The 10,727-nt window shown below is 46.2% G+C and overlaps 1 protein-coding gene across 1 annotated transcript in view; it reads left to right on the plus strand.

Moving 5' to 3' along the window:
* Positions 1 to 8,638: 8,638 nt before the first annotated feature.
* The window catches only part of gpha2 (glycoprotein hormone subunit alpha 2), a 7,922-nt gene continuing 5,833 nt past the window's right edge, over positions 8,639 to 10,727 (plus strand). The window contains exon 1 of the mRNA XM_036987194.2: positions 8,639 to 9,019. The gene's annotated coding sequence lies outside the window, so the exon portion shown is untranslated. The remainder of the gene's footprint in view (positions 9,020 to 10,727) is intronic.

Consider the following 10,727-nt stretch of genomic DNA (forward strand, 5'->3'; position numbering starts at 1 on the left):
CCTCTCCAAATGAACACTATTCCCTACACAGGGCCTCCCCAAATGAACACTATTCCCTACACAGGGCCTCCCCAAATGAACACTATTCCCTACACAGGGCCTCCCCAAATGAACACTATTCCCTACATTGTGCCTCCCCAAATGAACACTATTCCCCACACAGGGCCTCCCCAAATGAACACTGTTCCCTACACAGGGCCTCCCCAAATGAACACTATTCCCTACACAGTGCCTCCCCAAATGAACACTATTCCCTACACAGGGCCTCCCCAAATGAACACTATTCCCCACACAGGGCCTCCCCAATGGAACACTATTCCCTACACAGGGCCTCCCCAAATGGAACACTATTCCCTACACAGGGCCTCCCCAAATGAACACTATTCCCTACACAGGGCCTCCCCAAATGAACACTATTCCCTACATTGTGCCTCCCCAAATGAACACTATTCCCTACACAGGGCCTCCCCAAATGAACACTATTCCCTACACAGGGCCTCCCCAAATGAACACTATTCCCTACACAGTGCCTCCCCAATGGAACACTATTCCCTACACAGGGCCTCCCCAAATGAACACTATTCCCTACACAGGGCCTCCCCAATGGAACACTATTCCCTACACAGGGCCTCCCCAATGGAACACTATTCCCTACACAGGGCCTCCCCAAATGAACACTATTCCCTACACAGGGCCTCCCCAAATGAACACTATTCCCTACACAGGGCCTCCCCAATGGAACACTATTCCCTACACAGGGCCTCCCCAAATGAACACTATTCCCTACACAGGGCCTCCCCAAATGAACACTATTCCCTACACAGGGCCTCCCCAAATGAACACTATTCCCTACACAGGGCCTCCCCAAATGAACACTATTCCCTACACAGGGCCTCTCCAAATGAACACTATTCCCTACACAGGGCCTCCCCAAATGAACACTATTCCCTACACAGGGCCTCCCCAAATGAACACTATTCCCTACACAGGGCCTCTCCAAATGAACACTATTCCCTACATTGTGCCTCCCCAAATGAACACTATTCCCTACACAGGGCCTCCCCAAATGAACACTATTCCCTACATTTTGCCTCCCCAAATGAACACTATTCCCCACACAGGGCCTCCCCAAATGAACACTATTCCCTACACAGGGCCTCCCCAAATGAACACTATTCCCTACACAGGGCCTCCCCAATGGAACACTATTCCCTACACAGGGCCTCCCCAAATGAACACTATTCCCTACACAGGGCCTCCCCAATGGAACACTATTCCCTACACAGGGCCTCCCCAAATGAACACTATTCCCTACACAGGGCCTCCCCAATGGAACACTATTCCCTACACAGGGCCTCCCCAAATGAACACTATTCCCTACACAGGGCCTCCCCAAATGAACACTATTCCCTACACAGGGCCTCTCCAAATGAACACTATTCCCTACACAGGGCCTCCCCAAATGAACACTATTCCCTACACAGGGCCTCTCCAAATGAACACTATTCCCTACACAGGGCCTCCCCAAATGAACACTATTCCCTACACAGGGCCTCCCCAAATGAACACTATTCCCCACACAGGGCCTCCCCATATGAACACTATTCCCTACACAGGGCCTCCCCAAATGAACACTAGTCCCTACATTGTGCCTCCCCAAATGAACACTATTCCCCACACAGGGCCTCCCCATATGAACACTATTCCCTACACAGGGCCTCCCCAAATGAACACTATTCCCTACACAGGGCCTCCCCAATGGAACACTATTCCCTACACAGGGCCTCCCCAAATGAACACTATTCCCTACACAGGGCCTCCCCAAATGAACACTATTCCCTACACAGGGCCTCCCCAATGGAACACTAGTCCCTACATTGTGCCTCCCCAATGGAACACTATTCCCTACACAGGGCCTCCCCAAATGAACACTATTCCCTACACAGTGCCTCCCCAAATGAACACTATTACCTACACAGGGCCTCCCCAAATGAACACTATTCCCTACACAGGGCCTTCCCAAATGAACACTATTCCCTACACAGGGCCTCCCCAAATGAACACTATTCCCTACACAGGGCCTCCCCAAATGAACACTATTCCCTACACAGGGCCTCCCCAAATGAACACTATTCCCTACACAGGGCCTCCCCAAATGAACACTATTCCCTACACAGGGCCTCCCCAAATGAACACTATTCCCTACACAGGGCCTCCCCAAATGAACACTATTCCCTACACAGGGCCTCCCCAAATGAACACTATTCCCTACACAGGGCCTCCCCAAATGAACACTATTCCCTACACAGGGCCTCCCCAAATGAACACTATTCCCCACACAGGGCCTCCCCAAATGAACACTATTCCCTACACAGTGCCTCCCCAAATGAACACTATTCCCTACACAGGGCCTCCCCAAATGAACACTATTCCCCACACAGGGCCTCCCCATATGAACACTATTCCCTACACAGGGCCTCCCCAATGGAACACTATTCCCTACACAGGGCCTCCCCAAATGAACACTATTCCCCACACAGGGCCTCCCCAAATGAACACTATTCCCTACACAGGGCCTCCCCAAATGAACACTATTCCCTACACAGGGCCTCCCCAAATGAACACTATTCCCTACACAGGGCCTCCCCAAATGAACACTATTCCCTACACAGGGCCTCCCCAAATGAACACTATTCCCTACACAGGGCCTCCCCAATGGAACACTATTCCCTACACAGGGCCTTCCCAAATGAACACTATTCCCTACACAGGGCCTCCCCAAATGAACACTATTCCCTACACAGGGCCTCCCCAAATGAACACTATTCCCTACATTGTGCCTCCCCAATGGAACACTATTCCCTACACAGTGCACAACTTTTTACCAGAGCCCTATGTACAGTGGTTAAATACTCTCTGTACCTGTTGGTCTCTCTCTCATCTCTCTCTTTCTCTTATCCCTCCCTTTCTCGTCTCTCTCTCAATTCAATTCAATTCAATTCAAGGGCTTTATTGGCATGGGAAACATGTGTTAACATTGCCAAAGCAAGTGAGGTAGACAACATACAAAGTGAAAATATAAAGTGAAAAACAACAAAAATTAACAGTAAACATTACACATACAGAGGTTTCAAAACAGTAAAGACATTACAAATGTCATATTATATATATATATACAGTGTTTTAACAATGTACAAATGGTTAAAGGACACAAGATAAAATAAATAAGCATAAATATGGGTTGTATTTACAATGGTGTGTGTTCTTCACTGGTTGCCCTTTTCTCGTGGCAACAGGTCACAAATCTTGCTGCTGTGATGGCACACTGTGGAATTTCACCCAGTAGATATGGGAGTTTTTCAAATTTGGATTTGTTTTCGAATTCTTTGTGGATCTGTGTAATCTGAGGGAAATATGTCTCTCTAATATGGTCATACATTGGGCAGGAGGTTAGGAAGTGCAGCTCAGTTTCCACCTCATTTTGTGGGCAGTGAGCACATAGCCTGTCTTCTCTTGAGAGCCATGTCTGCCTACGGCGGCCTTTCTCAATAGCAAGGCTATGCTCACTGAGTCTGTACATAGTCAAAGCTTTCCTTAATTTTGGGTCAGTCACAGTGGTCAGGTATTCTGCCGCTGTGTACTCTCTGTTTAGGACCAAATAGCATTCTAGTTTGCTCTGTTTTCTTGTTAATTCTTTCCAATGTGTCAAGTAATTATCTTTTTGTTTTCTCATGATTTGGTTGGGTCTAATTGTGCTGTTGTCCTGGGGCTCTGTAGGGTGTGTTTGTGTTTGTGAACAGAGCCCCAGGACCAGCTTGCTTAGGGGACTCTTCTCCAGGTTCATCTCTCTGTAGGTGATGGCTTTGTTATGGAAGGTTTGTGAATCACTTCCTTTTAGGTGGTTGTAGAATTTAACGGCTCTTTTCTGGATTTTGATAATTAGTGGGTATCGGCCTAATTCTGCTCTGCATGCATTATTTGGTGTTCTACGTTGTACACGGAGGATATTTTTGCAGAATTCTGCGTGCAGAGTCTCAATTTGGTGTTTGTCCCATTTTGTGAAGTCTTGGTTGGTGAGCGGACCCCAGACCTCACAACCATAAAGGGCAATGGGCTCTATGACTAATTCAAGTATTTTTAGCCAAATCCTAATTGGTATGTTGAAATTTATGTTCCTTTTGATGGCATAGAAGGCCCTTCTTGCCTTGTCTCTCAGATCGTTCACAGCTTTGTGGAAGTTACCTGTGGCGCTGATGTTTAGGCCAAGGTATGTATAGTTTTTTGTGTGCTCTAGGGCAACAGTGTCTAGATGGAATCTGTATTTTATGGTCCTGGTGACTGGACCTTTTTTGGAACACCATTATTTTTGTCTTGCTGAGATTCACTGTCAGGGCCCAGGTCTGACAGAATCTGTGCATAAGATCTAGGTGCTGCTGTAGGCCCTCCTTGGTTGGTGACAGAAGCACCAGATCATCAGCAAACAGCAGACGTTTGACTTCGGATTCTAGTAGGGTGAGGCCGGGTGTTGCAGACTTTTCTAGTGCCCTCTCCAATTCGTTGATATATATGTTGAAGAGGGTGGGGCTTAAGCTGCATCCCTGTCTAACCCCACGACCCTGTGTGAAGAAATGTGTGTGTTTTTTGCCAATTTTAACCTCACACTTGTTGATTGTGTACATGGATTTTATAATGTTGTATGTTTTACCCCCAACACCACTTTCCATCAGTTTGTATAGCAGACCCTCATGCCAAATTGAGTCGAAGGCTTTTTTGAAATCAACAAAGCATGAGAAGACTTTGCCTTTGTTTTGGTTTGTTTGGTTGTCAATTAGGGTGTGCAGGGTGAATACATGGTCTGCTGTACAGTAATTTGGTAAAAAGCCAATTTGACATTTGCTCAGTACATTGTTTTCATTGAGGAAATGTACGAGTCTGCTGTTAATGATAATGCAGAGGATTTTCCCAAGGTTACTGTTGACGCATATTCCACGGTAGTTATTGAGGTCAAATTTGTCTCCACTTTTGTGGATTGGGGTGATCAATCCTTGGTTCCAAATATTGGGGAAGATGCCAGAGCTAAGGATGATGTTAAAGAGTTTTAGTGTAGCCAATTGGAATTTGTTGTCTGTATATTTGATCATTTCATTGAGGATACCATCAACACCACAGGCCTTTTTGGGTTGGAGGGTTTTTATTTTGTCCTGTAACTCATTCAAGGTAATTGGAGATTCCAGTGGGTTCTGGTAGTCTTTAATAGTTGATTCTAAGATCTGTATTTGATCATGTATATGTTTTTGCTCTTTATTCTTTGTTATAGAGCCAAAAAGATTGGAGAAGTGGTTTACCCATAAATCTCAATTTTGGATAGATAATTCTTCGTGTTGTTGTTTATTTAGTGTTTTCCAATTTTCCCAGAAGTGGTTAGAGTCTATGGATTCTTCAATTACATTGAGCTGATTTCTGACATGCTGTTCCTTCTTTTTCCGTAGTGTATTTCTGTATTGTTTTAGTGATTCACCATAGTGAAGGCGTAGACTCAGGTTTTCCGGGTCCCTATGTTTTTGGTTTGACAGGTTTCTCAATTTCTTTCTTAGATTTTTGCATTCTTCATCAAACCATTTGTCATTGTTGTTCATTTTCTTCGGTTTTCTATTTGAGATTTTTAGATTTGATAGGGAAGCTGAGAGGTCAAATATACTGTTAAGATTTTCTACTGCCAAGTTTACACCTTCACTGTTACAGTGGAACGTTTTACCCAGGAAATTGTCTAAAAGGGATTATCTTTCTCTCTCTCTCTCTCTCTCTCTCTCTCTCTCTCTCTCTCTCTCTCTCTCTCTGGTTCTCTTCCTCTCTACATCCCTCGCTCTCTCTCTCTCTCTCTGGTTCTCTTCCTCTCTACATCCCTCTCTCTCTCTCTGGTTCTCTTCCTCTCTACATCCCTCTCTCTCTCTCTGGTTCTCTTCCTCTCTACATCCCTCTCTCTCTCTCTCTCTCTCTCTGGTTGTCTTCCTCTCTACATCCCTCTCTCTCTCTCTCTCGCTCTGGTTGTCTTCCTCTCTACATCCCTCTCTCTCTCTCTCTCTCTCTCTGGTTCTCTTCCTCTCTACATCCCTCTCTCTCTCTCTCTGGTTGTCTTCCTCTCTACATCCCTCTCTCTCTCTCTCTCTGGTTGTCTTCCTCTCTACATCCCTCTCTCTCTCTCTCTCTCTCTCTGGTTCTCTTCCTCTCTACATCCCTCTCTCTCTCTCCCTCTGGTTCTCTTCCTATCTACATCCCTCTCTCTCTCTCTCTCTCTGGTTGTCTTCCTCTCTACATCCCTCTCTCTCTTTCTCTCTCTCTGGTTGTCTTCCTCTCTACATCCCTCTCTCTCTCTCTCTCTGGTTGTCTTCCTCTCTACATCCCTCTCTCTCTCTCTCTCTCTCTCTCTGGTTGTCTTCCTCTCTACATCCCTCTCTCTCTCTCTCTCTCTGGTTCTCTTCCTCTATACATCTCTCTCTCTCTCTGGTTGTCTTCCTCTCTACATCTCTCTCTCTCTCTGGTTCTCTTCCTCTCTACATCTCTCTCTCTCTCTCTGGTTCTCTTATCTCTCTTTCTCATCCCTCTCTGTGTTAGTGTGTAGGTGGGGAGGTTTAGTTAACATCATACATTCTGTTTCCGATGACATCAACAAATGTGCAATGTCTGTCGGGGGAAAGGGTCTGTCATTTTAATTGTGTTTTTGTATGAGTCTTTAAGTGTGTTTTGTGTTGGTGCTGGAGTCACTGAATAGAGTCTACAGTCATCATGTCAATGAGTTGAGCTTTAACATGTGGAGAGATGAACAACAGACCCAGGTGTCTCCTCACAATATCTCAGACTCACAGTAGGCGTCTCCTCACAATATCTCAGACCCACAGTATGTGTCTCCTCAATATCTCAGACCCACAGTAGGCGTCTCCTCAATATCTCACACCCACAGTAGGTGTCTCCTCAATATCTCACACCCACAGTAGGTGTCTCAATATCACTCACAGTAGGTGTCTCAATATCTCAGACCCACAGTAGGTGTCTCAATATCTCAGACCCACAGTAGGTGTCTCCTCAATATCTCAGACCCACAGTAGGTGTCTCCTCAATATCTCAGACCCACAGTAGGCGTCTCCTCAATATCTCACACCCACAGTAGGTGTCTCCTCAATATCTCATACCCACAGTAGGTGTCTCCTCAATATCTCACACCCACAGTAAGTGTCTCCTCAATATCTCACACCCACAGTAGGTGTCTCAATATCTCAGACCAACAGTAGGTGTCTCAATATCTCAGACCCACAGTAGGTGTCTCAATATCTCAGACCCACAGTAAGTTTCTCCTCAATATCTCACACCCACAGTAGGTGTCTCAATATCTCACACCCACAGTAAGTTTCTCCCCACAACATCTCAGCCTACCAGTCTTCTGCACACTCCCACTTGACCCAAACCCACAGTATCTCCTTACCCAACCCTGCCCATGGAAAACCCAGGCTTGACTCTGGACAGAGCCTTGACTGTGTGTGTGTGTGTGTGTGTGTGTGAGGGGGGGGGGGGGGGGGGGGGGGTGTATTGGACAGAGCAAGGAGCAAGGACAGAGCAAGGAGCAGCCCCTAGTGTCATTATGGCAATGGCCCAGTGGGCCTGTCTAAATTGGCTGGAATTTACATCAGATGATCATTATTTGGCTTGGGGGCCTTGAGGAAAGAAAATGTGGTAGCTAGAAATGCCTGGGCCGAATTCTGATCCCAGTTCGCCCCTGAAAGGTGTGTGTGTGTGTGTGCGTGCGTGCGTGCGTGCGTGCGTGCGTACAGTTCTGTAATGTGTTTTCTTACTATTGTGGCCGGTGATGTAAAACTTCTCTACTTTTCCCCTCCATGTATGCTGTCTCCCAACCCTCCTCTGTACTGCCCTTTACAATGGGGAGAAGGACTGCCCTTTACCATGGGGAGAAGGACTGCCCTTTACCATGGGGAGAAGGACTGCCCTTTACCATGGGGAGAAGGACTGCCCTTTACCAGGGGGAGAAGGACTGCCCTTTACCATGGGGAGAAGGACTGCCCTTTACCATGGGGAGAAGGACTGCCCTTTACCATGGGGAGAAGGACTGCCCTTTACCAGGGGGAGAAGGACTGCCCTTTACCATGGGGAGAAGGACTGCCCTTTACCATGGGGAGAAGGACTGCCCTTTACCAGGGGGAGAAGGACTGCCCTTTACCATGGGGAGAAGGACTGCCCTTTACCAGGGGGAGAAGGACTGCCCTTTACCATGGGGAGAAGGACTGCCCTTTACCATGGGGAGAAGGACTGCCCTTTACCATGGGGAGAAGGACTGCCCTTTACCAGGGGGAGAAGGACTGCCCTTTACCATGGGGAGAAGGACTGCCCTTTACCAGGGGGAGAAGGACTGCCCTTTACCATGGGGAGAAGGACTGCCCTTTACCATGGGGAGAAGGACTGCCCTTTACCATGGGGAGAAGGACTGCCCGTTACCAGGGGGAGAAGGACTGCCCTTTACCATGGGGAGAAGGACTGCCCTTTACCAGGGCACGCGAGAGAGACGTGTTGGATTTGAGGTTTTCTGTAGGTGAAGTGAGTGAGTGAGAGAGAGAGAGGTGCAAAACTGAAAGGTAGACTTACAGTGAACAGGAAATGAGGGGTCCACACACACAGAGAGACCGAGAGAGAGACCGAGAGAGAGAGACAGAGATATAGACACAGAGAGAGAGAGAGAGAGAGAATCAGAGATATAGACAGAGAGAGACAGAGAGAGAGAGAGACACACACAGAGAGAAACAGAGAGAGAGAGAGAGAGAGAAACAGAGAGAGAGAGAGGGAGAGGGGCTAGCAGTGACTGACTGTGGGTGTGACTAAAGGCGGGACTCCGCCTCTTCTCCTGTTTACCTGAGGAGCTACAAATAGCAGTGTAAGAGGTAGGAAACACACACCTGTCACTGCTGCTGCCGTCGACTCACCCGGACTGAAGAAACCACACACCACACCTTTACAGGTAACACTAGCGCCTCACACACACACACACACCTGAGAATTACTGTACAGGTTCTGACTTGTAGAGCTTGTTGCACATTGTTAATTGTGTGTATTTTGTATTTTCTTCACATATTTAGGATAGATTATTTTGTTAGAGACTGGAGGCTCTTTTGTGTTTCAATTCTGTCTGTCTCTGTCTGTCTGTGACAATATAAGAGGTGCATGAACGGCTCAGTGAGTCACATGCCTTTAGTCTGTGTTTTACACAAAATAGAAAATTATTCAATTTATCCATGAAATTGTGCGCAATCAATATCTCTAATCAATATCTCTGGGTGACAATAGGAAGTCAATGGTTTGGTGTGTTTCAGATAAATCTGGTCGTGTAAGTTTTGCATTTGCAGTCTATACGTTATTGGGATCTGAGTTTTGTCAAGAGCTTCAGTAAGACAGGGAGTTTTTCCAGACAGGACTATCAGTAACACAGTTTTTCCAGACAGGACTATCAGTAACACAGGGAGTTTTTCCAGACAGGACTATCAGTAACACAGGTAGTTTTTCCAGACAGGACTATCAGTAACACAGTTAGTTTTGCCAGACAGGACTATCAGTAACACAGGTAGTTTTGCCAGACAGGACTATCAGTAACACAGGTAGTTTTTCCAGACAGGACTATCAGTAACACAGGTAGTTTTTCCAGACAGGACTATCAGTAACACAGGTCGTTTTTCCAGACAGGACTATCAGTAACACAGTTAGTTTTTCCAGACAGGACTATCAGTAACATAGTTAGTTTTGCCAGACAGGACTATCAGTAACACAGGTAGTTTTTCCAGACAGGACTATCAGTAACACAGTTAGTTTTGCCAGACAGGACTATCAGTAACACAGGTAGTTTTTCCAGACAGGACTATCAGTAACACAGTTAGTTTTGCCAGACAGGACTATCAGTAACACAGTTAGTTTTTCCAGACAGGACTATCAGTAACACAGTTAGTTTTGCCAGACAGGACTATCAGTAACACAGGTAGTTTTTCCAGACAGGACTATCAGTAACACAGGTAGTTTTTCCAGACAGGACTATCAGTAACACAGGTAGTTTTTCCAGACAGGACTATCAGTAACACAGGGAGTTTTTCCAGACAGGACTGTCAGTAACACAGGTAGTTTTTCCAGACAGGACTATCAGTAACACAGGTAGTTTTTCCAGACAGGACTATCAGTAACACAGGTAGTTTTTCCAGACAGGACTATCAGTAACACAGGTAGTTTTTCCAGACAGGACTATCAGTAACACAGGTAGTTTTTCCAGACAGGACTATCAGTAACACAGGGAGTTTTTCCAGACAGGACTATCAGTAACACAGGTAGTTTTTCCAGACAGGACTATCAGTAACACAGGTAGTTTTTCCAGACAGGACTATCAGTAACACAGGGAGTTTTTCCAGACAGGACTATCAGTAACACAGGTAGTTTTTCCAGACAGGACTATCAGTAACACAGGTAGTTTTTCCAGACAGGACTATCAGTAACACAGGTAGTTTTTCCAGACAGGACTATCAGTAACACAGGGAGTTTTTCCAGACAGGACTATCAGTAACACAGGTAGTTTTTCCAGACAGGACTATCAGTAACACAGGTAGTTTTTCCAGACAGGACTATCAGTAACACAGGGAGTTTTTCCAGACAGGACTATCAGTAACACAGGTAGTTTTTCCAGACAGGAC

The sequence above is a fragment of the Oncorhynchus mykiss genome, chromosome 9, assembly GCF_057628025.1.
Source record: "Oncorhynchus mykiss isolate SJ-2025 chromosome 9, ASM5762802v1, whole genome shotgun sequence".
Lineage (NCBI taxonomy): Eukaryota > Metazoa > Chordata > Actinopteri > Salmoniformes > Salmonidae > Oncorhynchus > Oncorhynchus mykiss.